At 38.7% G+C, this 27,970-nt stretch overlaps 1 protein-coding gene across 5 annotated transcripts in view; it reads right to left on the minus strand.

Annotated features, from left to right (window-relative positions):
• CXCR3 (C-X-C motif chemokine receptor 3) overlaps positions 1–27,970 on the minus strand; it is a 71,473-nt gene that overhangs the window by 20,582 nt on the left and 22,921 nt on the right. For all 5 annotated transcript variants that reach the window (XR_006353843.1, XM_043973851.1, XM_043973855.1 and 2 more), the window contains 4 exons: positions 27,663–27,924; positions 5,765–5,864; positions 5,422–5,470; positions 3–49 (listed from right to left, as the gene is read on the minus strand). The gene's annotated coding sequence lies outside the window, so the exon portion shown is untranslated. The remainder of the gene's footprint in view (positions 1–2; positions 50–5,421; positions 5,471–5,764; positions 5,865–27,662; positions 27,925–27,970) is intronic.

Below are 27,970 nucleotides of genomic sequence, written 5' to 3' on the forward strand. Positions count from 1 at the left end.
ACCTGTCTTCTGGTATTCTCTTCACAGTCAGGCTTCTGCAACCTGAGACCTGGGAAGCAAGAGAAAGAGAAAAAGAAAGAGAAACAGGGAGGGAGAGAGGAAGAAAGAGAATGTCCCATTTCCAGCCCATTATCTTTTTCCTGTGGTCCTATTGGTCTGACTCTGGAAAATAGAGTTTTCCCCTTCCCTCTCCTACCTTCTATTTATATACTGTATACTCTTCTTCTGAAGAGAGAGACAGAGGAGAGACAGGGGAGGGAAAGGGAGATGGAGAGGGAGGGAAAGGGAGATGGAGATGGAGATGGAGATGGAGATGGAGAGAGAGAGAGAGAGAGAGAGAGAGAGAGAGAGAGAGATGGGTGTCAGTCTCTGTCCCAATACATTATTTCTTCCAATCTTGCGACAAGACCCTGAAATAGAGGTACCCAGTTTATAGCCAGGATTGGCTGGATCCTGAAAATGCAAAAATGTCTTCTTCCTTGGTCAAACATTGGTCCTCTCCTTACTGTAGTTATGTGGGAGAAACAGAGGGACATGGGTGAGAAATTTTTCCTTCTCTCCTAACTTACTCCCATAAAATGACGATGCCCAGAAATAAAGAGGGTCTCATCAGACCTTTCTTCTAGCATTCTCTTCGCAGGCTGGTTTCTGCCAACCGGGCCTGCTGGCTGGAGGTAAGAGGTAGAGGAAGGGGAAGAGAGCGTGAGAGAGCAATAGAAATAGAATCTTCCTCTTCCAGCCTGTTAAGTCTTTGCTGTTGATGTATTGGCCTAAACTTGGAAAAGAGACAGAGTCTTCTCCCTTGCTCATACTGCTCATCCCTATGCTGGAGTTTTGTGGTAGAGAGGGAGAAAAAGAAATATGGCTGAAGAACTCTATCCCACATCATTTCCTGCAATCTTTTGACAAGGACCTGAAATGAAGAGTCTCTTCATTCAGATCTAATACTCTCTTCACAGTCCGCCTTCTGCTAGCTGGGGCCTAGGAAGCAAGAAGAAGAGAAAGAGAAAGAAGTAGAAGAGGAAGAAAAAAAAGAAAGAGAAACAGGGAGAGGGAAAGAAAATGTCTCACTTCCAGCCCATTATCTTTTTGCTGTGGTCCTATTGGTCGGACCCTGGAAAACAGAGTCTTCCTCTTCCCTCTCCTACCCTCTATTCACACACTGGTCCTCTCTCTTCTTGGGGGAGAAAGGAGGAGAGAGGGAGGGAGGGAGGGAGGGAGGGAGGGAGGGAGAGAAAGATAATCTTCTAGCCTGTTATATTGATCCTGTTGGTCTAACCCCAGAAAAGAGTGTCTTTATCTTTATTCCCCCCCCCCACCTTCCCCCGTATTCATATGCTGGTTAATTTTCTGCTAGACAGAGACAATCTCTCTCTCTCTCTCTCTCTCTCTCTCTCACACACACACACACACACACACACACACACACACACACACACACAGGTGTCAGTCTCTGTTCTAATATATAATTTCCTCCAATTTGGTAACAAGGCCCTGAAATAAAGAGGGTCTCCTTATACCTGGCATCTGGTACCCAGTTCATAGCCAGCCTTCCAATAAGCTGGTCCTTCTAAGGAGGGAAAGATTAAAAGGATGAGGAAAGGGAAAAGAGAAGGAGAAGGAGTGGGGAGAGGGGAGAGAAAAAGATAGTGGGAGCAAGAGAGAGAGAGATGGGGAATATTATCCTCTTCTTGCTGATTATCTCCTTGCTTTAGTCCTATTGGCTGGGTCCTGGAAATGTGAAAGTGTCTTCTTTCTCGGCCAACCATCGGTTGTCTCTTTACTGTAGTTTTGTGGGAGACACAGAGACACAGGTGAGGGATTCTTTCTTCTCTCCTAATTTTCTCCATTATAATGACAATGCCCAGAAATAGAGGGTCTCATTGTACCTGTGTTCTGGTATTCTCTTCATAGGCTGGCTTCTGACAACTGGGCCTGGTGGTTGGGCATAAGGGGTAGAGGAAGAGGAAGACAGACAGACAGACAGACAGACACAGACACAGAGAGAGACAGAGACAGAGATAGAATCTTCCTCTTCCAGCCTGTGATCTCTTTGCTGTTGAGCTATTGGCCCAAGCCTGGACAAGAGACAGTCTTCTTCCTTGCTCACACTGGTCATCCCTTTGCTATAGTTTTGTGGTAGAGAAGGAGAGAGAGGAATATGGGTGAGAGATTCTATTCCACCTCATCTTTTCCTTCAATCTTGTAATAAGGCCCTGAAATAAAGAGAGTCTCTTCATTCAGATCTAGTACTCTCTTCACAGTCAGGTCTCCACTAGCTTGGGCCTGAGAAGCAGAAGGAAGAGGAAGAGAAAAAAGAAGTGAAAGAACAAGAGAAAAAGAAAGAGAAACAGGGAGAGGGAGAGAATATCCCTCTTCCAGCCTATTATCTTTCTGCTATGGTTCTATTGGTCTGATCTGTGAAAACAGAGTCTCCCCCTTCCCTCTCCTACCCTCTATTCACACACTGGCCATCTCTCTTTTGGGGAGGGAGAGACAGAGAGAGGGAGAGATGGATGGATGGTTGGCAACCTCAATTACAATTAATAATTTCCTCCAATATGTGACAAGGCCCACAAACAAATTAGATCTCCCCTACTTGTCTTCTTGAACACTTTCCACAGTCAGACTTCTGCTAGATTGGATGGCATGCCCAGGATAGGGAAGAGGAAGAGGAACAAAAGAAAGAAGTGAAAAAGAAAGAGGTAGGGACACACACACACACACACACACACACACACACACGGACAGACATAGAGGAGAGAGAAAAATCTTCCAGCCTATTATCTCCTTGTTTTGGTCCTGTTGTTCTGACTCTGGAAAAGAGGGAGTCTTCTTCTGTCTCCTACCCTCTATTCACATACTGGTCATCTCTCTTTTGAAGAGAAAGAAGAGAGAGAGAATAGTCAGAAAAGAAAGAAGAGAGAGAGATGGAGGGGAAGTGTGTGCCCCAATTCATAATTTCTTCCAATATGGAGATAAGGTATACAAACAAAGAGGGTTTCCCCTACTTATCCTCTTGAACTCTCTTTACAGTCAGGTTTCTGCGAGATGGGCTTGCTCAGGTAGGGAAATGGAAGAGGAACAAAATGGAGAGAGAGACAGAGAGAGACACACACTAACTTAGAGAGGAAAGAAAGAAATACTCTTCCAACCAGTTATCTCCTTGTTTTATCCTGTTGATCTAACCCTGGAAAAGACAGAGTCTTTATCTTCTCCCCACTCCCCCATATTTATATGCTGGTTATCTTTTTGCTAGAGAGAGACAGAGATACACTCACTTACACACACACACACACACACACACACACAGATGGGTGGCAGCCTCTGTCCCAATACATAATTTCCTCCAATTTGGTGACAAGGACCTGAAATAAAGAGGGTCTCCTCACACCTAGCATCTGATACTTATTTCATAGCCAGGCTTCTGATAAGGTGGTCCTTCCAAGGAGAGGGAAGGTAAAAAGGATGAAAAAGAGGAATAGGGAGGGGAGAGGGAAAGAGAGGGATCGAGAGGGAGAGAGGAAAGGAGGGAGAGAATGAGATGGAATCTATTATCCTCTTTTCACTGATTATCTCCTTGCTTTAGTCCTATTGGTTGGGTCATGGAAATGTGAAATTGTCTTCTTTCTTGGCCAACCATTGGTCATCTCTTTACTGTAGTTTTGTGGGAGACACAGAGATATAGGTGAGAAATTCTTTCTTTTCTCTTGATTTCCTCCCATATAATGACAGTGCCCAGAACTAAAGAGGGTCTCATCCGTACCTGTGTTCTGGTATAGGCTGGCTTCTGTCAACTGAGCCTGGTGGTTGGGCATAAGAGGTAGAGGAAGGGGAAGAGAGACAGAAAGACAGAGAGAGAGACAGACAGGGAGAGAGGGAGGGAGGGAAGGAAGAAGGGAGACAGGGAGACAGAGAGACAGATATAGAATCTTCCTCTTCCAGCTTATTATCTTTTTGCTGTGATCCTAGTGGTCTGACCCTGGAAAATAGAGAGTTTACCATTTCCCTCTCTTACCCTCTCTCTTCACACACTGGTCATCTCTCTTCTGAAGAGAGAGGAGAGAGAGGAGAGGAGAGAGGGAGGGAGACAGAGAGATAGAAAGAGGAGAGAGAGAGAGAGAGAGAGAGAGAGAGAGAGAGAGAGAGAGAGAGAGAGAGAGAGACGGAGGGAGGGATAGAATTTTCTTCTTCCAGCCCGGTATCTTCTTGTTTTGGTCCTGTTTTTCTGACTGTGGAAAAAAGAGAGTGTTTATCTCCGCCCCCCACCCCTTACCCTGATCATCTCTTTGCTAGAGAGAGTCAGAGAGATAGAGACACACAGAGACAGAGAGATAGAATCTTCCTCTTCCAGTCTGTTATCTCTTTTCTGTTGACTTATTGGCCTAAGCTTGGACAAGAGACATCTCCCTTGCTCACACTGGTCATCCCTTCCCTGTAGTTTTGTGGTAGAGAGGGAGAGAGAAATATGGGTGAGAGACCCTATCCCACCCCAGCTTTTCCTTCAATCTTGTGACAAGGCCCTGAAATAAAGAGAGTTTCTTCATTCAGGTCTAGCACTCTCTTCACTCAGGCTTCTGTTAGCTGGGGCCTGGGAAGCAGGAGGAAGAGAAAAAGAAAGAAGTAGAAGAGGAAGAGAAAAAGAAAAAGAAACGGAGAGGAGGAAAGAGAGAAACCATCTTCCAGCCCATTATCTTTTTGCTGTGGTCCTATTGGTCTGACCCTGGAAAACTGAGTCTTCCCCTTCCCTCTCTTGCCCTCTATTCACACACTGGTCATATCTCTTCTGGAGGGAGGGAGGGAGGGAGGGAGGGAGGGAGGGAGAGAGAGAGAGAGAGAGAGAGAGAGAGAGAGAGAGAGAGAGAGAGAGAGAGAGAGAGAGAGAGAGAGAGAGAAGAGAGAGAAGAGAGGGAGGGAGAGAGAGAAAAGGGAGGGGGAGAGAGAGAGAGAGAGAGAGAGGGAGAGGAGAGTGAATGAGAGAGCATGGGAGAGCAGGAGAGAGGGAGATGGAAAATATTATCCTTTTCTTGCTGATTATAACCCTTGCTTTAGTTCTGTTGGCCAGATCCTGGAAATGCAAAAGCGTTTTCTTCCTTGGTTAAACATTGGTCATATCTTTACTGTAGTTTTGTGGGAGAGACAGAGGGACATGGGTGAGAAATTTTTCCTCCTCTCCTAATTTGTTCTCTCTCTCTCTCTCTCTCTCTCTCTCTCTCTCTCTCTCTCTCTCTCTGGCGAGGCAATTGGGGTTAAGTGAGTTGCCCAGGGTCACACAGCTAGTAAGTGTTAAGTGTCTGAGGCCGGATTTGAACTCAGGTACTCCTGACTCCAGGGCCGGTGCTCTATCCACTGTGCCACCTAGCTGCCCCAATTTGTTCTCTTATAAGACAATGCCCAGAAATAAAGAGGGTCTTATCATACCTGTCTTCTGGTTTTCTCTTTATAGGCTGGCTTCTGCCAACTGGACCTGCTGGTTGGGGGTAAGAGGTAGAGGAAGGGGAAGAGAGAGACAGAGACAGAGAATCTTCCTCTTCCAGCCCATTATTAAAGATAATCATCCCTTCCCTGTAGTTTTGTGGTAGAGAGGGAGACAGAAATATGGGTGAGAGACCCTATCCCACCTCATAATTTCCTCTTTGCTGTTTGCCTATTGGCCTAAGCTTGAAAAAGAGAAAGAGCCTTTTCACTTGCTCACACTGGTCAGCCCTTTTCTGCAATTTTTGTGGTGGAGAGGGAGAGAAATATGGGTGACACTCTATCCCACCTCATAATTTCCTCCAATCTTGTGACAAGGCCCTGAAATAGAGTCTCTTCATTCAGGTCTTCTGGTACTTTCTTCACAGCTACACTTCTCCTAGCTGGACCTGCAAAGTAGGAGGGAGTGAAGTGGGGAGAGAGAAGAGAGAGGGGGGAGAAGGGAGGGAGGGAGAGGAGAGAGAAGAGAGGGGGAGGGAGGAGAGAGGGGGAGGAAGGGGGGAGATGGGGAGAGGGAGACAGGAGATGGGGAGAGGGAGACGGGATGGGGAGAGAAAGAGAGAATGAGAATATCCTCCTCTTCCAGCCCATTATCTTGTTGCTGTTCTATTGGCTCTACCCAAAGAAAAGATAAAGTGTCATCTTCTCACTTGGTCATATACTGGTCATCTTGTTGTAATTTTGTGGGAGAGATAAAGATATCATTGAAGGATTCTTTTTTTGCCTCATAATTTCCTTTAATCTGACAAGGCCCAGAAATAGAGTGTCTTGTGAGAAATGAATATTTCCCTTTTGTATTGTTGTATTTAGACCAAGGTTTTTGCCCTTTTCTGCTTTCTCATCCAGAAATCAACCAGTTTGGGAAATCTCTCCTAAAGATGTATTCAGGCCAAGATCTAATCAGAAGTAAAAGAAGCTATAATTTTAGGCTAATGGGTACTTTCTTGTTCATTGTCTTTGCTAAGACTGGTCTGGGAAGTGTTGATTTTTTCTTTTGTTAGACAGGTGATATGGAAATTGATAAAGTCTCCCTAAGTCAAGATTTAGGTAATTCAAATCATGGACCCCAGAGACTCTCATTTTAATAATAGCCCACCTCCCATTTTTGATCCCTGATCCTCCCTCCCCAATACCTACTCTTTGAAAGCCATATAAACTGTGAGCCCATTGCCATTAGGGATCTTTGGTCTAAGAGTGACAGCCAAATGAATGACCATGCTTTTATTAAAAACATGTTGGCCTTATTATTAAAATGATTAAATTAACCAGATGTCTCTTAGACTATGTCTCTTGGAATTTTTTTTTTTTTTTGGTGAGGCAATTGGGGTTAAGTGACTTGCCCAGGGTCACACAGCTAGTAAGTGTCAAGTGTCTGAGGCCGGATTTGAACTCAGGTCCTCCTGAATCTAAGGCCAGTGCTTTATCCACTGCGCCACCTAGCTGCCCCCTCTTGGAATTTTTTGATCGTCACAGTTGGTGATCAAGAAGGGACTTTAGAGGAAAAGAGACAAGTCTGCCTTAGGGTCTCCCAGGAACCTCCTTTTTTGAGTGCTCAACAGGTGAAACTTTGTCAGCTAGAAATAGGGCCTGTCACCTACAAAGAGGGCCTTTCCTGAGAAACTATAAGTTGAGATTTTGACTCTTTCCTCAACCTAAAACTTCGGATTCTAACCTTCAATCATCTCTGGCTAAGAGTTTATGTGTCTATATTTCTGTTTTTAGTGTTTGAGCTGTAGCCTTGTAACTTTCACTCACAGAGAAGAATTACAAGTACATTATCAAGTACATCTGTCAAAAATATAAGTTTCTCAGAATAACAGAAGAGGAAATAGAATACTTAAATAACTACATTTTATTTTATTTTTTTGTGGGACAATGAGAGTTAGGTGACTTGCCCAGGGTCACACAGCTAGTAAGTATGAAGTGTCTGAAGCCAGATTTGAACTCAGGTCCTCCTGAATCCAGGGTGGGTGCTTTATCCACTATACCACTTAGCTGCCCCATAACTACATTTTAGAAAAAAAGATTGATCAAGTCATCAATGAATACCCTAAGAAAGAATCTCAAGTGAATTCTACCAAACATTTTTTTTTTTGCAGGGCAATGAGGATAAAGTGACTCGCCCAGGGTTACACAGCTAGTAAGCATCAAGTGCCTGAGGCTGGATTTGAACTCAGGTCCTCCTAAATCCAAGGCTGGTGCTTTATCCACTGTAACACCTAGCTGCCCCGTATTCTACCAAACATTTAAGGAACCATTAATTTCAATACTGTGTAAACTATTTGGGAAAATAGGTGAAGGAGTCCTACGAAATTCCTTTTATGACACAAATGTGGTGCTGATACATAAACCAGGAAGAACCAAAACAGAGAAAGAAAATGATAGACTAATCTTCCTAATGAATATTAATGCAAAAATTTAAATAAAATATTAGCAAGGAGATTACAGCAATTTGTCATGAGGATACTATACTATGACTAGGCAGGATTTATACCAGGAATGCAGGGCTAGTTCAATTTTAGGAAAACCATCACATCAATAACAAAACCAACAGAAATCACATAATTATATTAATAGATATAGAAAAAGCTTTTGACAAAATACAGCACCCATTCCTGTTAAAAAAAACACTGGAGAGCATAGGAATAAATAGAGCTTTCCTTAAAATGATAAGTACTATGTATCTAAAACTATTAGCAAGCATTATCTGTAATAGAGATAAGCTAGAAGCCTTCCCAATAAGATCAGGGGTGAAACAAGGAGGCCCATTATCACTGCTATTATTCAATACTGTATTAGAAATGTTAGATTTAGAAATAAGAGAAGAAAAAGAAATTGAAAGAATTAGAATAAGCAATGAGGAAACAAAACTATCACTCTTTGCAAATGATAGTATGGTATACTTAGAGAATCCTAGAGAATCAACTAAAAAACTGCTTGAAATAATTAACAACTTTAGCAAAGCTGCAGGATATCAAATAAACCCACATAAATCATCAGCATTTCTATATATTACCAACAAAGCCAAGAAGCAAGAGATAGAGAAATTCTATTTAAAATAACTGTAGACAACATAAAATGTTTGGGAATCTACCTGCCAAGGGAAATCCAGGAACAAAATTATATGAACAAAATTACAAAACACTTTTCACACAAATAAAGTCAGATCTAAACAACTGGAAAAAATATCAATGCTCATGAGTAGACTGAGCTAATATAATGAAAATGACAATTTTACCTACATTAATTAAGTTATTCAATGCCATAACAATCAAACAACCAAAAATATTTTATAGAGCTAGAAAAAATGATGACAAAATTCATCTGGAAGAACAAAAGCTGTATGACAAAGCTGTAGTCATCAAAAGAATATGATACTGCATAAGAAATAGGGTGGTAGATCAGTGGAATAGATTAGGTATACAATACACAATAGTAAATGACCATAGTCATCTAGTACTTGATAAATGCAAAGATCCAAGCTTTCAGGTCAAGAAATCACCTTTTGACAAAACTTGCTGGCAGAAACTAGGTATAGACCAACATCTCATACCATAAACAAAGATAAGGTTGAAACAGGTATATGGGGAGTTCCGGAGGTAGAGCCAAGATGGTGGAGTGAAGTCAGGAAGCTGTCTGAGCTCTCCCAAATTTCCCTAAGAAACAATGTTAAATTAAGCCTCTCAACAGAATATGGAGTTGCAAAACCTGCAAAAAGATGGAATAAAACTACCTTCTGACTTAAGATAACCTAGAAAGTCTTCAGGAAAGGTCTGTCTCAGCTGGGTAAAAGCTCAGTGCAGAGGGTGTCTGGGCAAGCCAGCAAAAGGCTCTTAGCCATAGTATAGATCAGCAGCTAAGGACCTTTGGTCCTAGCTCAGCAAGCTAATGGTACAGCAGGACAGTTGTGAGGTGGCCAGCCCCAACTCAGAAGGCAATCTGCCAGTTGGGGTATCTACTACCCAAGAGGTCCAACTAGGCTGGGCCACTCCAGTGCTGGGCTCCTGGCCTCCAGCAAAAGTAGCTTGAGACAGTGCATGCTGTACCTCAGGAACAGAACTCAACTTTAAAAAGCACGAAAGAGGCTAAAATATGAATAAGAAATAGAAAAGAACCCTTACCATAGAAAATTACTATGATGACAGGGAAGATCAAAACATAAACTCAGAGGAGGCCAACTATGTCAAAGGGGAAGAGGAATTGGTCTCAAGACCAAAAAGCCCTCTAGGAAGAAGTCAAAAAGGATTTTATAAACCAAATAAGAGAGGTAGAAGAAAAATTGGGAAAAGAAATGAGAGTTATGCAAGAGAGAGTCAATAGCTTGGAAAAAGGACAAAAATTGACTGAGGAAAACAACTCATTAAAAAATGCAATTGGCCAAATAGAAAGAGAGGTGCAAAAGCTCACTGGAGAAAATAATTCCTTAAGAATCAGAATTGGGAATTATATGTTGATCAACTGTGATAGACTTGATTCTTCTCAGCAATACAATGGTACAAAGTTCCAAAGGACTCATCGTGGAAAATTTTCTCCAAATCCAGAAAAAAAAGAACTGTGGAATATGGATGTAGACTGAACCATAGTATTTCTTTTCTTTTTGGTGCTGTTGTTTTTCTTTTTTGAGGTTTTTCCTTTTTGCTCTGATTTGTCTTTCACAGCAAGACTAATGCAGAAATATGTTTAATTTGATTGTACATATATAACATTTATCAGATTACTTGCTGTCTTGGGGAGGGGGGAGGGAGGGAGAAAAATTTGAAACTAGAAACAAATGTTGAAAACTATCTTTATATGTAACTGGAAAATAATAAAATGCTTTTATAATTTTTAAAAAAGCATCAGAATTGGGCAGATGGATCCACCAATTGCCTCCTGAAAGAGACCTCAAAAGGAAAACTCCAAGGAATATCATAGCCAAATTCCAGAATTATCACATAAAGGAGAAAATACATCAAGCAGACAGAAAGAATCAATTTAAATATCAAGGAGCAACAATCAGGATCACACAGGACCTAGCAGTTTCAAAATTAAAAAATCAGAGGGCTTGGAATATGATATTCCAGAGAACAAAGCAACTTGTATTACAACCAAGAATGTAATATCCAGCAAAATTAATCATAATCTTTCAGGGGAAAAGATGGACATTCAATGAAATGGGGGACTTTAAAACTTTCCTAATGAAAAGCCCAGAACTGAACAGAAAATTCAATCTACAAATACAAGACTCAAAAGAAGCATAAAAAGGTAAAACATGTTATTCAATAAAGTTGAAATGTTTACATCCCTACACAGGAAGAAGATACTTCTGACTTTTGAGAACTGTATCTTTATTGGGACAGATAAGAGCAGTACACATAGACAGAGGGTGTGGGTACAAGTTGATTTTGATGTGATGATATTAAAAAAAACCTTAAGGGGTGACAAAAAGGATTATACTGGGAGAAAAGGGAAGGAAGAATGGGGTTAAACACATCACATGAAGAGGCACAAAAGACTTCTTGACCTTACTTTCATCTGATTTGGCTCAGGGAGGGAATGACATCCACACTTCATTTATCTTACCCTATAGGGAAGTAAGAGGGGAAAGGGGAAAGAAAAGGGTGGGGTGCTGATAGAAGGGAAGGTAAAACTAGGAGGCAAAAGGGGAAAGAAAAAGGGAAGTGTGGCTGACAGAACGGAGGGCAAAGCTAGGAGGCAAAAAAGGAAAGGACAAAAGGGAGGTGAGGCTGATAGAAGGGAGAGTAGACTGAGGGAGTGGTGTTCAGAAGTAAAACACTAGTGAGAAGGAACAAAGGGAAAGGAAAGAGAAAAGTATAAACAAGGGGGAAAAAAGGAGGTAGGGAAATACGCAGTTAGTAATAATAACTGTGAATGTGAATGGGATGAACTCTCCCATAAAATGGAAGCAGATAACAGAATGGATTAAAAACTGTACCCTACAAGATGTTTACAAGAAACACATTTGAAGCAGAAAGATACACACAGAGGAAATGTAAAAGCCTGGAGCAGAATATATTATGCATCAGTTGAAGTAAAAAAACCAGGGGTTGGCAATCCTTATCTCAGACAAAGTAAAAGCAAAAACAGACTTAATTAAAAGAGATAAGGAAGGAAACTACATCTTGCTAAAAGGTAACATACAATGAAGTAATATCAATACTAAACATATATGTATCAAATGGTACAGCATCCAGATTCTTAGAGAAGAAGTTAAGTGACCTACAGGAAGAAAGAAATAGTGAAACTATATTAGTTAGGGACCTCAATCTCTTCCTCTCACAACTAGATAAATATAACTACAAAATTAATAAGAAAGAAGTTAAGGAGGTGAATAGAATTGAGCATGTATTAGGGCATAAAACACTCACAGCCAAATGCAGAAAGGCAGAAATAGTAAATACATAATTTTTAGATCATGATACAACAAAAATTATGTGTAATAAAGGACCATGGAAAGATAGACTAAAAATGAATTGGAAACTAAATAATCACATCTTAAAGAATGAGTGGTCAAAAAAAAAAAGAATGAGTGGTCAAACAACAAATCATAGGAACAATAAAAAATTTAATCCAAGAGAATGATAACAATGAAACAAAATACCAAAACTTATGGGATGCAGCCAAAGAAGTTGTTTGGGGAAATTTTATAACTCTAAATGCCTGCATGAATAAAACAAAGAAAGAGATCAATGAACTGGGCATGCAACTAAAAAAGCTAGAAAAAGAACAAATTTAAAACCCCCAATTAAATACCAAATGAGAAATTCTGAAAATTAAAGGAGAAATTAATAAAATTGAAAGTAAGAAAACTATAGAATTAATAAAGAAAACTAAGATCTGGTTCTATCAAAAAACAAATAAAATAGATAAACCTCTGGTTAATTTGATTACAAAAAGAAAGGGGCAGCTAGGTGGTGCAGTGGATAGAGCATTGGCCCTGGAGTCAGGAGGACCTGAGTTCAAGTCCGGCCTCAGACACTTGCCAACTTACTAGCTGTGTGACCCTGGGCAAGTCACTTAATCCCAATAGCCTCACCAAAAGAAAGAAAGAAAGAAAGAAAGAAAGAAAGAAAGAAAACCAAATTACTGGTATCGAAAATGAAAGGGGTGAATTCACCACCAATGAAGAGGAAATTAAAGCAATAATTAGGAGCTATTTTGTCCAAGTATATGTCAATAAATTTGACAATCTCAATGAAAAGAATGAATATTTACAAAAATGTAAATTGCCCAGATGAGGAAATAAAATCCTCAAATAAGACCATTTTAGAAAAAGAAATTGAACAAGCCATCAACGAACTCTCTAAAAAAAAATCTCCAGGGTCAGATGGGTTTACAATTGAATTCTGCCAAACATGTAAAGAACAATTAATTCCAATACTAAACAAACTATTTGAAAAAATAGGTGGAGTCCTACTAAATTCCTCTTATGAGATAAATATGGTGCTGATACCTAAACCAGGAAGAGCAAAAAAAGAGAAAGAAAAATATAGATCAATCTCCCTAATGAATATTGATGCAAAAATTCTAAATAGAATATTAGGAAAGAGATTATGGCACTACATCACCAGGATAATACACTATGACCAGGTGGGATTTATATAGGAATGCAGGGCTGGTTCAATATTAGGAAAACTATCAACATAATCCACCACATCAATAACAAAACTAACCAGAATTATATGATTATCTCAATAGATGCAGAGAAAGCTTTTGACAAAATAGAGCAACCATTCCTATTGATGATAAACAGCATCTATATAAAACCATCAGCAAGCATTATATGTAATGGAGATAAGTTAGAAGCATTCCCAATAACATCAGGGGTGAAACAGGGATGTTCATTATCATCACTATTGTTCAATATTGTACTAGAAATGTTAGCCTTAGCAATAAGAGAAGAAAAAGAAACTGAAGGAATTAGAATAAGCAAGGAGGAAACAAAATTAGCACTCTTTGCAGATGATATGATGGTATACTTAGAGAATCAACTAAAAAATTACTTCAAACAATTAACAACTTTAGCAAAGTAGCAGGATATAAAATAAAACCACATAAATCATCAGCATTTCTATACCTGACCAACAAAATCCAGCAGCAAGAGATAGAAAGAGAAATTTCATTTAAAGTAATGGTAGATAATATAAAATACTTGGGAGTCTACCTGCCAAGACAAACCCAGGAACTCTATGAACATAATTACAAAACACTTTTCACACAAATCAAATCAGCTCTAAATAATTGGAAAAATATCAATTGCTCATGGATAGGCTGAGCTAATATAATAAAAATGACAATTCTACCTAAATTAATTTGCCTATTCAGTGCCATACCAATCAGACTACCTAAAAATGATTTTATAGAGCTAGAAAAAATAATAAAAAAATTTATCTGGAAAAACAAAAGGTCAAGAATGTCAAGGGAACTAATGAAAAAAAATGCACAGGAAGGTGGGTTAGCTGTACCAAATCTGGAGCTCTACTATAAAGCAGTAGTCATCAAAACTATTTGGTACTGGCTAAGAAATAGAATAAGAATCAATGGAATAGGCTAGGCACAGGAGACACAGTAGTAAATGACTTTAGTAATGTACTGTTTGATAAACCCAAACACTCGAGCTTCTAGGATAAAAGCTCACTATTTGACAAAAACTGCTGGGAAAACTAGAAGATAGTATGGCAGAAATTAGGCATAGACCAACATCTTACACCTTATACTAAAATAAGGTCAAAATGGGTACATGATTTAGACATAAAAGGTAATACCATAGGTAAATTAGGAGAGGAAGGAATAGTTTACCTTTCAGATCTTTGGAAAGGAAAACAGTTTATGACCAAACAAGAGATAGAGAATATTATTAAATGCAAAATGGATGATTACATTAAATTAAAAAGATTTTGTACAAATAGAAGCAATGCAGCCAAAATTAGAAGGGAGTCAGAAAACTGGGAAACAATTTTTATAGCCAGTACGTCTGATAAAGGCCTCATTTCTAAAATATATCAGGAACTAAATCAAATTTATAAGAATCCAAGTCATTCCCCAATTAAGAAATGGTCAAAGGATATGAACAGGCAGTTTTCTGAGGAAGAAATCAAAGTTACCCATTACCATATGAAAAAATGCTCTAAATCACTAGTGATTAGAGAAATGCAAATTAAAACAACTCTTGATTCTTCTCAGCAATACAATGGTCCAAGATAGTTCCAAAGGACTCATGATGGAAAATGCTCTCCAAATCCAAAAAAACCAAACAAAACCAAATAAACAAAAAAAAAACAACCCTGTGGAATATGGATGCCGATTGTACTATACTATTTCTTTTGTTTTTGGTGCTATTGTTTTTCTTTTTTGAGGTTTTTCCTTTTTGCTCTGATTCTTCTCTTATAATATGACAAATGTAGAAATATGTTTAATGTTATTGCACATATATAACCTATATCAGATTACTTGCTGTCTTGGGGAGGGGGGAGGAAGGAAGAAAAATTTGAAACTAGAAATCTTATAAAAACAAATGTTGAAAACTATCTCTACATGTAACTGGAAAATAATAAAATACTTTTGTTTGTTTGTTTGTTTGTTTTAGTGAGGCAATTGGGGTTAAGTGACTTGCCCAGTGTCACACAGCTAGTAAGTGTTATGTGTCTGAGGCCGGATTTGAACTGAGGTACTCCTGATTCCAGGGCCAGTGCTCTATACACTGCGCCACCTAGCTGCCCCATAAAATACTTTTATAATTAAAAAAAGAATCAACTAAAAACCTACTTGAAACAATTAACAACTTTACCAAAGTTGCAGGATATAAAATAAACCCACATAAATAATCAGTATTTCTATATATGACCAACAAAACCCAGCAGCAAGAGATAGAAAGAGAAATTCCATTTAAAATAACTGTAGACAATATAAAATATTTGGGAGTCTAACTGCCAAGGGAAACCCAGGAACTATATGAACACAACTACAAAATACTTTTCACGCAAATAAAATGAGATCTAAACAAATGGAAAAATATCAATTGCTCGTGGGTAGGCTGTGTTAATATAATAAAAATGACAATTCTACCTAAATTAATTTACTTATTCAGTGCCATACCAAATTACCAAAAATTATTTCATAGAGCTAGAAAAAATAATAAAATTCATCTAGAATAACAAAAGATCAAGAATATCAGGGGAATTAATGAAAAAATGCAAAGGAAGGTGGCCTACCTGTACCAGATCTAAAACTATTATAAAGCAGAAACCATCAAAAATATTTGGTACTGGCTAAGAAATAGAGTGGTGGATCAGTGGAACAGGTTAGGCACATAAAACACAGCAGTAAAGGAATATAGAAATCTCCTGTTTGATAAAACCAGACTCTAGCCTCTGGGATAAGAACTCACTTTTTGACAACAACTGCTGGGAAAACTGGAAAATAGCATGGCAGAAACTAGGCGTAGACCAATATCTTACACCATACACCAAGGTAAAGTCAAAATGGGTAGAAGATCTAGACATAAAGGGTCATAGACAAATTAGAAAAGGAAGGAATAGTTTACTTGTCAGATCTATGGAGAGGGGGAATTTATGACTGAAAATGAGATAGAGAACATTATGAAATACATAATGGATCATTTTGATTACATTAAATGAAAAAGTTTTTGCCCGAATAAAACCAATGCAAACAAGATTAGAAGGAAAGCAAAAATCTGGGAAATAATTTTCACAGCCAAAAGGCCTCATATCTAAAACATATAGAAAACTGAATCAAATATATAAGAATACAAGTCATTCTCCAATTGAGAAATGGTCAAAGGATATGAACAAACAGTTTTCAGATGATGAAATTAAAGCTATCTACAGCCATATGAAAAAATGTTCTCAATCACTGCTGATTAGAGAAATGCAAATTAAAACTACTCTGAGCGGGGCAGCTAGATGGCATGGGGCAGCTAGATGGCGCAGTGGATAGAGCACTGGCCCTGGAGTCAGGAGTACCTACCTGAGTTCAAATCTGGCCTCAGACACTTAACACTTACTAGCTGTGTGACCCTGGGCAAGTCACTTAACCCCAATTGCCTCACTTAAAAAAAAAAACTACTCTGAGCTACCACCTCATACCTATCCAATTAGCTAATGTGACAAAAAAGGAAAATGATAAATGTTGGAGAAGATGTGGTAAAATTGGAACACTAATGCACTGTTGGTGGAACTGTGAACTGATCCAACCATTCTGGAGAGCAATTTGGAACCATGCCCAAAAGGCTTTAAAACTGCATACCCTTTGACCCACCTATACCACTACTAGGTCTATATCCCAAAGAGATCATAAAAAGGGAAAAGGATCCATATGTACAAAAATATTTATAGATGTTCTTTTTGTGGTGGCAAAGAATTGGAAACTGAGGGGATGCCCATCAATTGGGGAGTAGCTGAACAAGTTGTGGTATGTGAATATAATGGAATATTATTATGTTGTAAGAAATGATAAGCAGGCAGATTTCAGAAAAACCCGGATAGACTTACATGAATTAATGCTGAGTGAAATGAGCAGAACCAAGAGAACATTATACACAGCATCAAAAACATTGTGTGATGATTGACTGTGATAGATTTAGTTCTTCTCAGCAATATGATTCAAGACAATGCCAAAAGACTCATGAAGGAAAATGTTCTCCACATAGAAAGAACTATGGAGTCTGAATGCATATTGAAGCATACTACTGTTGTTGCTTCTTCTTTCTTGTGGTTTTTTCTCCCTTTTGTTCTGACTCTTCTCTTACAACATGACTAATGTGGAAATATGTTTAACATGACTATAATGTATAACCTGTATCAGATTGCAAGCTGGCCTTGGGAGGGGAGACAGAAGGGAGGGTGAGAGAAAAACCTGGAATTCAAAATCTGACAAAAATGAATGTTGAAAACTATCTTTACATGTAATTTGAAAAAAAAATCTTGTAAAATAAAAAAAGGAAATGGATATATGATTTATTTTTTTGGATATATGATTTAATCAAAAAAGGTGATACCATAAGCAAATTAAGAGAGCAAGGAATAGTTTACCTGCCAGATCTATGGAGAAGGGAAGAATTTATGACCAAACAAGAGATAGAGACCATTACAAAATGCAAAATGGATAATTTTGATTATATTAAACTAAAAAGCTTTTACACAAACAAAACCAATGCAACCAAAATTAGAAGGAAAGCAGAAAGCTGGGAAACAATTTTTATAGCAACTGTCTGATAAAGGCCTCATTTCTCAAATTTGTAGAGAACTGAGTCAAATTTATAAGAATATAAATAATTTCCCCAATTGATAAATGGTCAAAAATATGAACAGGCAGTTTTCAGATGAAGAAATCAAAACTACCTATAGTCATGAAAAAATGCTTTAAATCACTACTGATTAGAGAAATGCAAATTAAAACAACTCTGAAGTACTACTTCATACCTATCAGATTGACTAATATGATAGAAAAGGAAAAAGATAAATGTTGGAGAGGATGTGGGAAAACTGGGACTATTGTACTACGGGTGGAATTGTTAACTGAACCAACCATTCTGGAGAGCAATTTGAAACTATGCTCAAAAGACAACAAAACTGTGCATATCCTTTGATCTAGCAATACCACTACTAGGTCTATGTCCTAAAGAGATCATAAAAAAGGGAAAAGGACCCACATGTACAAAAATATTTATAGCAGCTCTTTTTGTGATGGCAAAGAATTAAAAATTGAGGGGATATCCATCAATTGGGGAATGGCTGAACAAGTTGTGGCATATAAACATAATGGAATACTGTTGTGCTATAAGAAATGATGAGCAGGCAGATTTTTTAAAAACCTGGAAATACTTAAATGAACTGGTGCTGAGTGAAGTGAGCAGATCCAGGAGAACATTGTAACCAGTAACAGTAACACCGTGTGATGATCAGCTATGACTGACTTAGCTCTTCTCAGCAATACACTGATACTAAATAATTCCAAAAGACTCATGATGAAAAATGCTATCCACAACCAGAGGAAAAACTGATGGAGTCTGAATGCATTTTGAAGCATACTATTTTTCCTTTTTTTCCCCATTTTTTTCCTTTCATTATGCTTTTTCTTTCACAACATGACTGAGGAAATATGTTTTGCATTGTTGCACATCTATAGCCTATATAGGATTGCTTGCTGTCTTGGGGAAGAGGGAAGGGAGGGAGAAAAATTTGGAGCTCAAAATCTTTTAAAAATGAATGTTGGGGGTAGCTAGGTGGCACAGCGGATAGAGCACCGGCCCTGGGGTCAGGAGTACCTGAGTTCAAATCCGGCCTCAGACACTTAGCACTTACTAGCTGTGTGACCCTGGGCAAGTCACTTAACCCCAATTGCCTCACCAAAAAAAAAAATGTTGAACATTGTATTTATGTGTAATTGGGAAAAATTTTAAATAGTATTAAAAATTGAAAAAAACAAGAAGCTCACTCCTCTCCCTTTGTGACTACCACCAAAGCTGGAGAGGCACATGAGAGAATGACAGATAAGGAAAATATTGGAAACCAGTGGAATGAGGTGTAGTCTGGCATGTGGTTGAAAGATTAAAGAGAAATTTTGCAACTTGATTTGGAAGCCTGTACAGGCCACTCTACAAAGTTAAGGGAAATTGGATAATCGGTGCTTCTAAGTGTGACAGTTCAAATCCATTATGTGCTCCTGCTTTTAAAAACTGGAAATAGTGATTCCATAATATTGAGCTAGTATTGTAATCATTGTTTTTATCATTTCTTTAATTAGATGTAATTACTTAATACTTCAGAACTTTATATGGAGTTTTAGATGTGATCAGTATGCTCTGTCAATAGTGATGAGATGAATGATTTTCTGTGTAAAGTAATTTGGAAATGTATTCAACTGAATTGAGGCCACTTCAGGTGGTAATGGTTTTTAATGAGGTTTGTTTCAAGTTTCAAATACATGGATATTATCTATGGTATTGTTATGTTTCTAAATTTTCTTATACTATAGAAATTTAGCAAACAATTGCATCAGATGCTGTTAGAAAAGCAACTTCTCTTATAATCTGGATGTTGTTTAAGACTGTACTGTTAAAAGGTTTAAAATAGTTTGAAAACTTATCATCTTATCAACAGTGTGTTGTGATATTCAGAATATCACTGAAGTACTGTAATTAAGAACTTAAACCTCCAAGTCTTGCCTAAATTTAAGAGGAAGGTTCACCTAAAATTATTTGGCTATCACTTATGAAAACGTTATTGTTAAAAACTTATCAAGTATTTACATAGGTATTTTTAATTTATTTTTCTTTTTTCTTTTCTTTTCTTTTTTTTTTTTGCAGGCAATGGGGGTTAAGTGACTTGCCCAGCGTCACACAGCTAGTAAGTGTCAAGTGTCTGAGGGCAGATTTGAACTCAGGTCCTCCTGAATCCGGGGCCGGTGCTTTAACCACTGCGCCATCTAGCTGCCCCATCATAGGTATTTTTAAAAAGGGGAAATTGGTAATTGTATAAAGAAAAGACCTTGTAAAATCTCCTTTTGTAAACTTACAAGGATTTTTGGAACCATCTAGACATACATTCTTATCAACTCTGTGCAAGAGTTTTCTGTGTTGTGGAATTCCTACTGAATAAATGGGATACAAATAATCCTTGCACAAAACGGGAGTGTAATTTTCAAGCTTGCTTATGATGGAGAGTGAATTTCATTTAAGGATGTGTAAGTGTAAGTGAGGGTGACTGTGAGAGAGAGAGAGAGAGAGAGAGAGAGAGAGAGAGAGAGAGAGAGAAGAATCTAGAAGTTTACAACAATTGGCCAGTGTTGTTTTTCTAGGGGTTTAAGTGAAACCATCACATATTACTATGTGGGATTCCAGAATGTAATTATTTTCCTAATTTCTAGTGATATATTTCATACCAGCTTGAATTTATACTCTAGAAGAAGAAAAAAGGAAGAAAAAGATACTGAGTAAAATTTTGTTTTTTGGTTTTTTTTTTTTTAGTGAGGCAATTGGGGTTAAGTGACTTGCCCAGGGTCACACAGCTAGTAAGTGTTAAGTGTCTGAGGCAGGATTTGAACTCAGGTTCTCCTGACTCCAGGGCTAGTGCTCTATCCACTGCGCCATCTAGCTTCCCCCAAGATACTGAGTAAAATTTTAAAGGCTTGGTAAGCTTTGTTACTGTGATAAGTCTAATTTATTTGGATATGTATGTATATAAATATCAAAATTAATTGTATAGACACATATATTTGGCTCAGAAAAACTGAATATTCTCCTGAGAACTGCAAAATTTACTGAGAACTTCCTCATATAGAAGTCAACCAGTGTGGGAAATTTCTCTTAGAGATTTACCCAGGCCAAAATCTAAGACAGTAAAAGACAGTAAAAGAAATTCTAATTTAAGATTAATGGGCACTTTCCTGGTCATTGTGTTTGCTTAGACAGGTCTGAGAAGCACTGATTCTCTAGGTCAGGTAGGTGATATGGAAATTGATAAGTGTCCTTAAGCCAAGATTTGGGGGATCTAAGTCAAGGACCCCAAAGACCCTTCTTTTAACAGAGCCCACCTTCCATTTTAATATTCATTCTGTTGTTGACTAGAGTTGGTTGCCACCCTTCATATAAACTGTGAGCCCACTGCCATTAGGGGTCTTTGGTTTAAGAGAAATAGTCAAATGACCAGCTTTTCATTAATAAACATGCTGGCCTTATTAATAAAATGATTAAATTACTCAGAAACTATGTTTCTCAGGATTTTTTAATCATAACAGTCTCCCTATACCTGGCATTCTCTTCATTGTCAGGTTTCTTCTGGCTAGGCCTAGAGGGCAGGAAGAAGAGTAAGAGGAATATGAAGGGAAAGATAAAGGGAGAAGGAGAGAATTTTTAATGTTGGTCTGTCCCTAGAAAAGAGAAAGAGTCTTCTCCCTTGCTCACAGATTGGTCATCCCTCTGTGGTAGTTTTGCAGTAGAGAGAGAGAGATATGGGTCGTAAAATCTTTCTCTTGTCACAATTTCCTCCAATCTGGTGACAAGGCCCAGAAATAAAGATGGTCTCCTCAAATCTGCCTTCTGGTAATCTCTACACAGTCAGGCATATGCTAGCTGGGCTTTCTGGGGGTGGGAAAGTTGGAGAGAGAGGGGAGGGGGGAGGGAGGGGGAGAGAAAGACAATCTATGTCTTCTAGTCTGTCATTCCCTTGCTTTATTCCTATTGGCCAGCCCCTGGAAAAGAGAAAGACTCTTCTCTTTTGTTCACATATTGGTCAATTCTTTGCTGTAGCATGTGGGAGAGAGAGATAAAGGAAGAGAGAGAGATGTGTGAGAGACCTGTCCCAACTCTTAATTTCCTCCAGTCTATTGAATAGGCTCCAAAAAAAGGGGCTTTCCCATACCTTTCTTGTGGCACATTCTTCACAGTCAGGCTTCTGCTAGCTGGGTCTGCTGGGGATGGGCAAGAGGAAGATGAAGAAGGAGAGAGGGTCAGAACTAAAGAAAGAAAGGGAGGAAAGGAAGGGGGGAAGAGGGAGAGAGAAAGAGAGGGAGAGAGGGAGAGAGAGAGAGGGAGAGAGAGAGAGAAAGAAAATCTTTCTCTTCCACTCCTTGTTGTGGTCCTATTGGCCTGAACAAGATAAGAGGAATGTTTTCTCTTCTTTACACGTTGGTCATCGATTCGTTGTAGTTTTTTTTTTAGTGAGGCAATTGGGGTTAAGTGACTTGCCCAGGGTCACACAGCTAGTAAGTGTTAAGTGTCTGAAGTCGGATTTGAACTCAGGTACTCCTGACTCCAGGGCCGGTGCTCTATCCACTGCGTCACCTAGCTGCCCCTCGTTGTAGTTTTGCAGGAGAGAAGGATAAAGGAAAAAAGAGAGAAATGTGTGAGACACTTTGTCCCATTTCATAATTTTCTTCCCATCTAGTGAGAAGATCCCCAAATAAAAAGGGTTTCCTCATACCTGTGTACTGGTATTCTCTTCACAGTCAGGCTTCTACTAACTGGGTGTGACAGAGAAGGGGAAAGAGGAAACAGAAGAGAGAATCTTCCTCTACCAAGACATCTTCTCCTCACTGTACTCTTATTGGTTGGACCTGAAAAAGTCTTCTCCTTGCTCCCCTCCCCCTAAAAATGGTGGCCTTGTCTGAGAGAAAGAGAGAAAGAGACAGACACAGACAGAGACAGAGAGGGAGAGAGAATATTTGTCTTTGACTCTGTCATTTCCTTGCTTTATTTCTTTTTTTTTTAACCCACTTGAATTATTATTTTAAAAAACAATCTTTGAATATCATATTCTGTCCATAGTTCAACCTGGTCCCAGCAAGTGGTTAAATGACTGGTGAGAAGTTCCTTTCTTTATTCCTATTGGTCAGACCCTGGAAAAGAGAAAGAATCTTCTCTTTTGCTTACACACTGGTCATCTCTCTGCTGTAGTTATATAGAAGAGAGGAATAAAGGAAGAGAGAGATGTGAGAGACCCTGTCTCAACTCTCAATTTCCTCCAATCTGTAGAATAGGCCCCAAATAAAAAGGATCTCCCCATACCTTTCTTGTGGTACATTCTTCATAATCAGGCTTCTGGTAGCTGGGTTTGCTGGGGGTAGGCAAGAGGAAGACAAAGATGAAGAGGGAGAGAGAGAGAGAAGTATAAAGAAAGTCAGAACTAAAGAAAGTAAGGGAGGAAGGAAGGAAGAAAAAAAAAGAGAAGATTCCTCTTCCAGCCCATCATCTCCTTGCTATGGTCCTATTGGCCTGTCCCAGGAAAAGAGGATCTTCTTCCTTGCTCACTTTGGTATTCTTTGGAGGAGGAGGAGAAGGAGAAGGAAGGAGAGGTATGGGTGACAGACTCTTTACCTCCTCATAAATTTTTCCAATCTGGCAACAAGGGTTAGAAATAATGAGGGCCTTTTGATGATTAAAAATATGGGAGATAATTTCTGGGTAATTTAACAATTTGATTAATAAGCTGGCAGGTTATTAATAAAGGATGGTCATTTGGTTATTTCTCATCAACCAAAGACTGCTGATTGTGGTAGAGTCAAAGTTTTATGTCCTTTGAAGAGGAAATATTCCTGAGGGATTCTTATTCTGATTGGTTAATCAAATTAGAGGTAGGCTATCTTGGGGTACATGACTTAGGTCACTCAAACCTTGATAAAAGACACATCAATTTCCATATCACCTATTTTGATAATAGGGAGAATAAACATTTTCCCAGGACCTGTCTAAGCAAACACAATGAACAGAAATTCATCCATTAGCTCAAATTTAGAATTTCTTTTACTGTCTGATTAGATTTTGGCCTAGGTAAATCTCTAAGAGAAAATTCCCACACTGGTTGGTTTCTGGATAAGGAAGTAGAAAAGGGGAACAACCTAGGTCCTAATACAATAATTAGGTATTGAATAAAAGAGAAATATTTCTCACATTCCCCCATTTGATTCTAAGAGAGAGATGAAGTCTCCTCAATCACTAATTGTTATTATAAACCACTTCATTAAAGATTCTCAACTATGAGGCTTATTATGGGTAACAAGGTGAGGGGGAAAAAGAGGAGAAATGGATTGGTGCATTGATAAAACCCAAGGGGGCAGTCCCCTTTAGTAAGTAGAACTTACAGATAAAAGATGCAAAGGGAAAAAGTAAACAGTTAAAAAAAATTGTCCATTTAAGGCTCAGAAGGCTTCATCTTATACAGCTGTCTGATTCTTAGGACACCATATGATGTGGTTCTCTGGTCTGGGTGTGGTTTCAGTGCAATTTCCAGCTGTCTTCTTAAACTCAGGTTACTTGTAGAAATGGTCTTTGGTAAAAATTTCCTACAAAATTGCTCTTAACATAATTTTAAATTATTTTGCCAATAACCAGGTCAAATGATGAAAATTAACCAAATCCTTATGTTACTCTATTACTATAAAATAAAATCTGGAACACTTTAGACAAAGGAATTTACATTTTTAGTGTGAGAAATAATGATTAATAATTGATATCTTAGAGGACCCGGTGATCAAGTCCCTTTTCTTTTTCTTCCACACAAAGGCAAACTCTCCTTGAGAGATTCCATTGAATCTCTCCATCTTGGTCAGGCCCAACCCAAGGTCTCAGCCCATAGACAGTAAGAGGGTTGAACAGCTTGTCAGAGGGAGATTATAGGGGTGTCTTTGGTAGCACTGAGGCAGGGTTCTCTTGTTTTGCCTATATTGGGATTTGTGTTGCAGTTTTGGGTGGCATTCCCAGGGCAAGGAAGAGCACCACTAGCACGCTTAAGCTTGTGGCAGCAGTGAAGCAGGCACCCTTGTCAAAGTTCCAGGGCAGAAAAGAGTGCTCATGGTTGTTCATAGACCAGAGCATAGGCCAGAAGAGTAGTGAACACACCTCTCCTTAGATCATACCACCTTGGAAGAACTGAAAGCTTACAGGTCCCTAGAAATATCTCTGAAAACAGCTGCACAAAACCCCTGAAGACTGTGACAGTGTACCTTCCACCCTGGAAGCAGAGTCCCTACTGTAATAAAGAGCTAAAAATCGAGAAATAGTCTGGCGAAATGAGTAAACAGAAAAAAATTCTGACCACAGAAAGTTACTATGGTGACAAGGAAAATCAAAAAATACCTTCAGAAGAAGATAAAGTCAAATCTACAAAATCTCCAAGAAAAATATGAATGGGTCTTAGGCAATGGAAGATCTCAAAAAGGATTTTGAAAATCAAGTAAGAGAAGTAGAGGAAAAATTGGGAAGAGAAATGAGAGTGATGCAAGAAAATCATGAAAAAAGGGTCAACAGCTTAGTAAAGGAGATACAAAAAATACAGAAGAAAATAACACCTTAAGAACAGACTAGAGCAAATGGTAAAATAAGTAAAAAAATCAAATGAGAAGAATGCCTTGAAAAGCAGAATTGGCCAAATGGAAAAATAGGCAAAAAAAATTCACTGAAGAAAACTCCTTAAAAGGTAGAATTGGCCACATGGAAAAGGAGGTACAAAAACTCACTGAAGAAAATAATTCCTTAAAAATCAGAATTGAGCAAATGGAAGCTTTATGAGAAATAGAGAACTTTGAGAAATCAGGAAACAATAACACAAAATCAAAAGAATGAGAAAATTGAAGACAATGTGGAATATCTTCTTGGAAAAACAGCTGACCTGGAAAATAGATATAGGAGAGATAATTTTTTTAAATTTTAGAATTTTAAATACATGTTATTAACAACATATCCCTTTGATAAGATTATGCTCCAGGGGGCTTTTGATGCCCCCTGTACACACTATGCAAAAACCACCAAAAAAAATCAAGGTGGGCAAAATCATTTGGGAACAAACCTTTGTTTAAATTATACACAGCTCAATGAAATATTCTTTCTTTTTTGGGGGGGGTGGGGCAATGAAGGTTAAGTGACTTGCCCAGTCTAAGTCTAAGGCCAGACTTGAACTCAGGTCCTCCTGAATGCAGGGCCAGTGCTTTATCCACTGTGCCACCTAAACATACTACTGTTAAGCCAATGTCTTACTAAAGCCCTATGTTTCCAAGCTATGGAGTTAATTTCAGCCCAGGGGATTCTCTTCATTAATCTGCCTACCACAAAATTCAGGTGCTCTCTAGGAAATAACAGAGCTTCATATTTTTCATTCTCAAAAGGAGAGAGAAATTGTTCCTATATAGGAAGAAATTTGTGGAACAAATCCTTTTTGTTTTGGTTTTTTTTGGACAAATCCTTTAAAATCCATTAAGATGGGTTTAATTGTTACAAAAACTTTTAGGAAACATGCAATGGCTTATACTCCTGTTGAAACACAAGAATGGAGTTCTGGCTACTCCCAAACTCTTAACAGATTATAAAAGGGCTTGACAGCCTACTTAACAGTTCTCCAAACTAAAAATCATACACACCCACCTGTTTCTCCTGCTGCTCTTTACCTTTTAGAATCAGAAGAGAGTTAATACTTAATAATTTGCAGATCAAGAGAGCTGTGTCTCTCTCAAACCCTTCACCAATATTACTTATAAAAACCAGATTTCATAATGTTAATGAATTTAAAACAAATACCAGAAGTCCTAAAGTGATTACATTTAAGGATATTAAATAAAAGCCCTGGTAAAAGTGTCTAATAAGACAAAAAAAACCCTTCACTTGTGTAGTTTTAAACACATTGCCCTGATGCCAGACATACTTGGGGGGGGGCGGGAAGACAGTTCTCTAGATTTAATTTAAACATAATCAAGAAACTTAAGCACTGGAATCTAATTAAACCTGAATTCATCTAACTTTGGAGTAACAAAAACTCTCTTAGCTTTCCCTCATCAACCCCTGCTACCTTCCAGCTCCTTAGTTTAGGTCTCATCAGTATAAAGCTACTACAGCTTCTAAACTAACTCCTGGGAGTTTCAAACTGCCTTTTATACCTCCCTTATTTTTTTTTTTTTGAGGCGACTGGGGTTAAGTGACTTGCCCAGGGTCACACAGCAAGTAAGTGTTAAGTGTCTGAGGCAGAATTTGAACTCAGGACCTCCTGAAACTAGGGCTGGCACTCTATCCACTGTGCCACCTAACAGCGCCTAGCTCCCTTACTTCTTAAAAAAACTTCACACAAATGAACACAGAGACAAACAAGGATAAACAAGAACATACAATGTACTCTCATAATGGATGTGGTTTCTGATATGAAGCACTGTTAAACAGAATTTCTCAAAAGCTCGCTTCAGCATACCATGCATTTTTCCTGGCAGAACTTGAGGGCTCTTCTACCTTAACTATTCTGTAAGAGAATTTGGACCATACTTGATCTACAAGACTGGGATGACACAAGTCTGTCCCAAAGAGATCTAAGTCTCTCAGGCAGCCTCTCTAAAAATACTTCAGTGGGCCACTTAAGTCAACTTGTCTTGATGCCTGTGCTGAGGAGACCACCGCTTACTGTAAAGATTAAAAGTTCACAAAACACTTAGATGGTAATAGATATACAGACAGATATATGATTACCCAGGGACAAGTGAAGAAATGAAGAGGGCATCCCCGTACCTCTGGGAACATCGTCTGATGACAATCAAACATCTGACAGATGGGTCTCCTGGAGAGGGCATTCCAGCAGGAGGAAAAGGAAGGGAGGGACAATCCTCTATTTTTACCTCATCTTCTTCTTGCTTTGCTCCTCTTGTCCTGGATCTCGAAGTGAAAGTACCTTCCCACTTCTCATTTTTCCCATACTCACCTTCAAGTCAAGTCTCTAGCAATGGAGAGAGGTAAGCTCCTCTCCCCCAGCCTGCTTGTAGTCTTCTTGCAACACTAGACTTGATTGTGGAAAGAAGGAGACAGAGGGGATCTCTTTTGCGTTTTCTCCATTTCCCTGATGTTTGGAATCAATCAAACAGGGAGGGCTTTGAAGGGAGTCTGTCCTGTTTGTCAGGCCAAGCAGCCACCTCTTGCTTCTCTTTCTTCCTGCCTCAGACCTGCCTTTCCTAAAGTCTTCTTGCCTGGGGCCAAAGAGAGAGGGGGGCTTCAGTGCTAGGAATTTACTTC

Source organism: Dromiciops gliroides, chromosome X (genome assembly GCF_019393635.1).
Source record: "Dromiciops gliroides isolate mDroGli1 chromosome X, mDroGli1.pri, whole genome shotgun sequence".
NCBI lineage: Eukaryota > Metazoa > Chordata > Mammalia > Microbiotheria > Microbiotheriidae > Dromiciops > Dromiciops gliroides.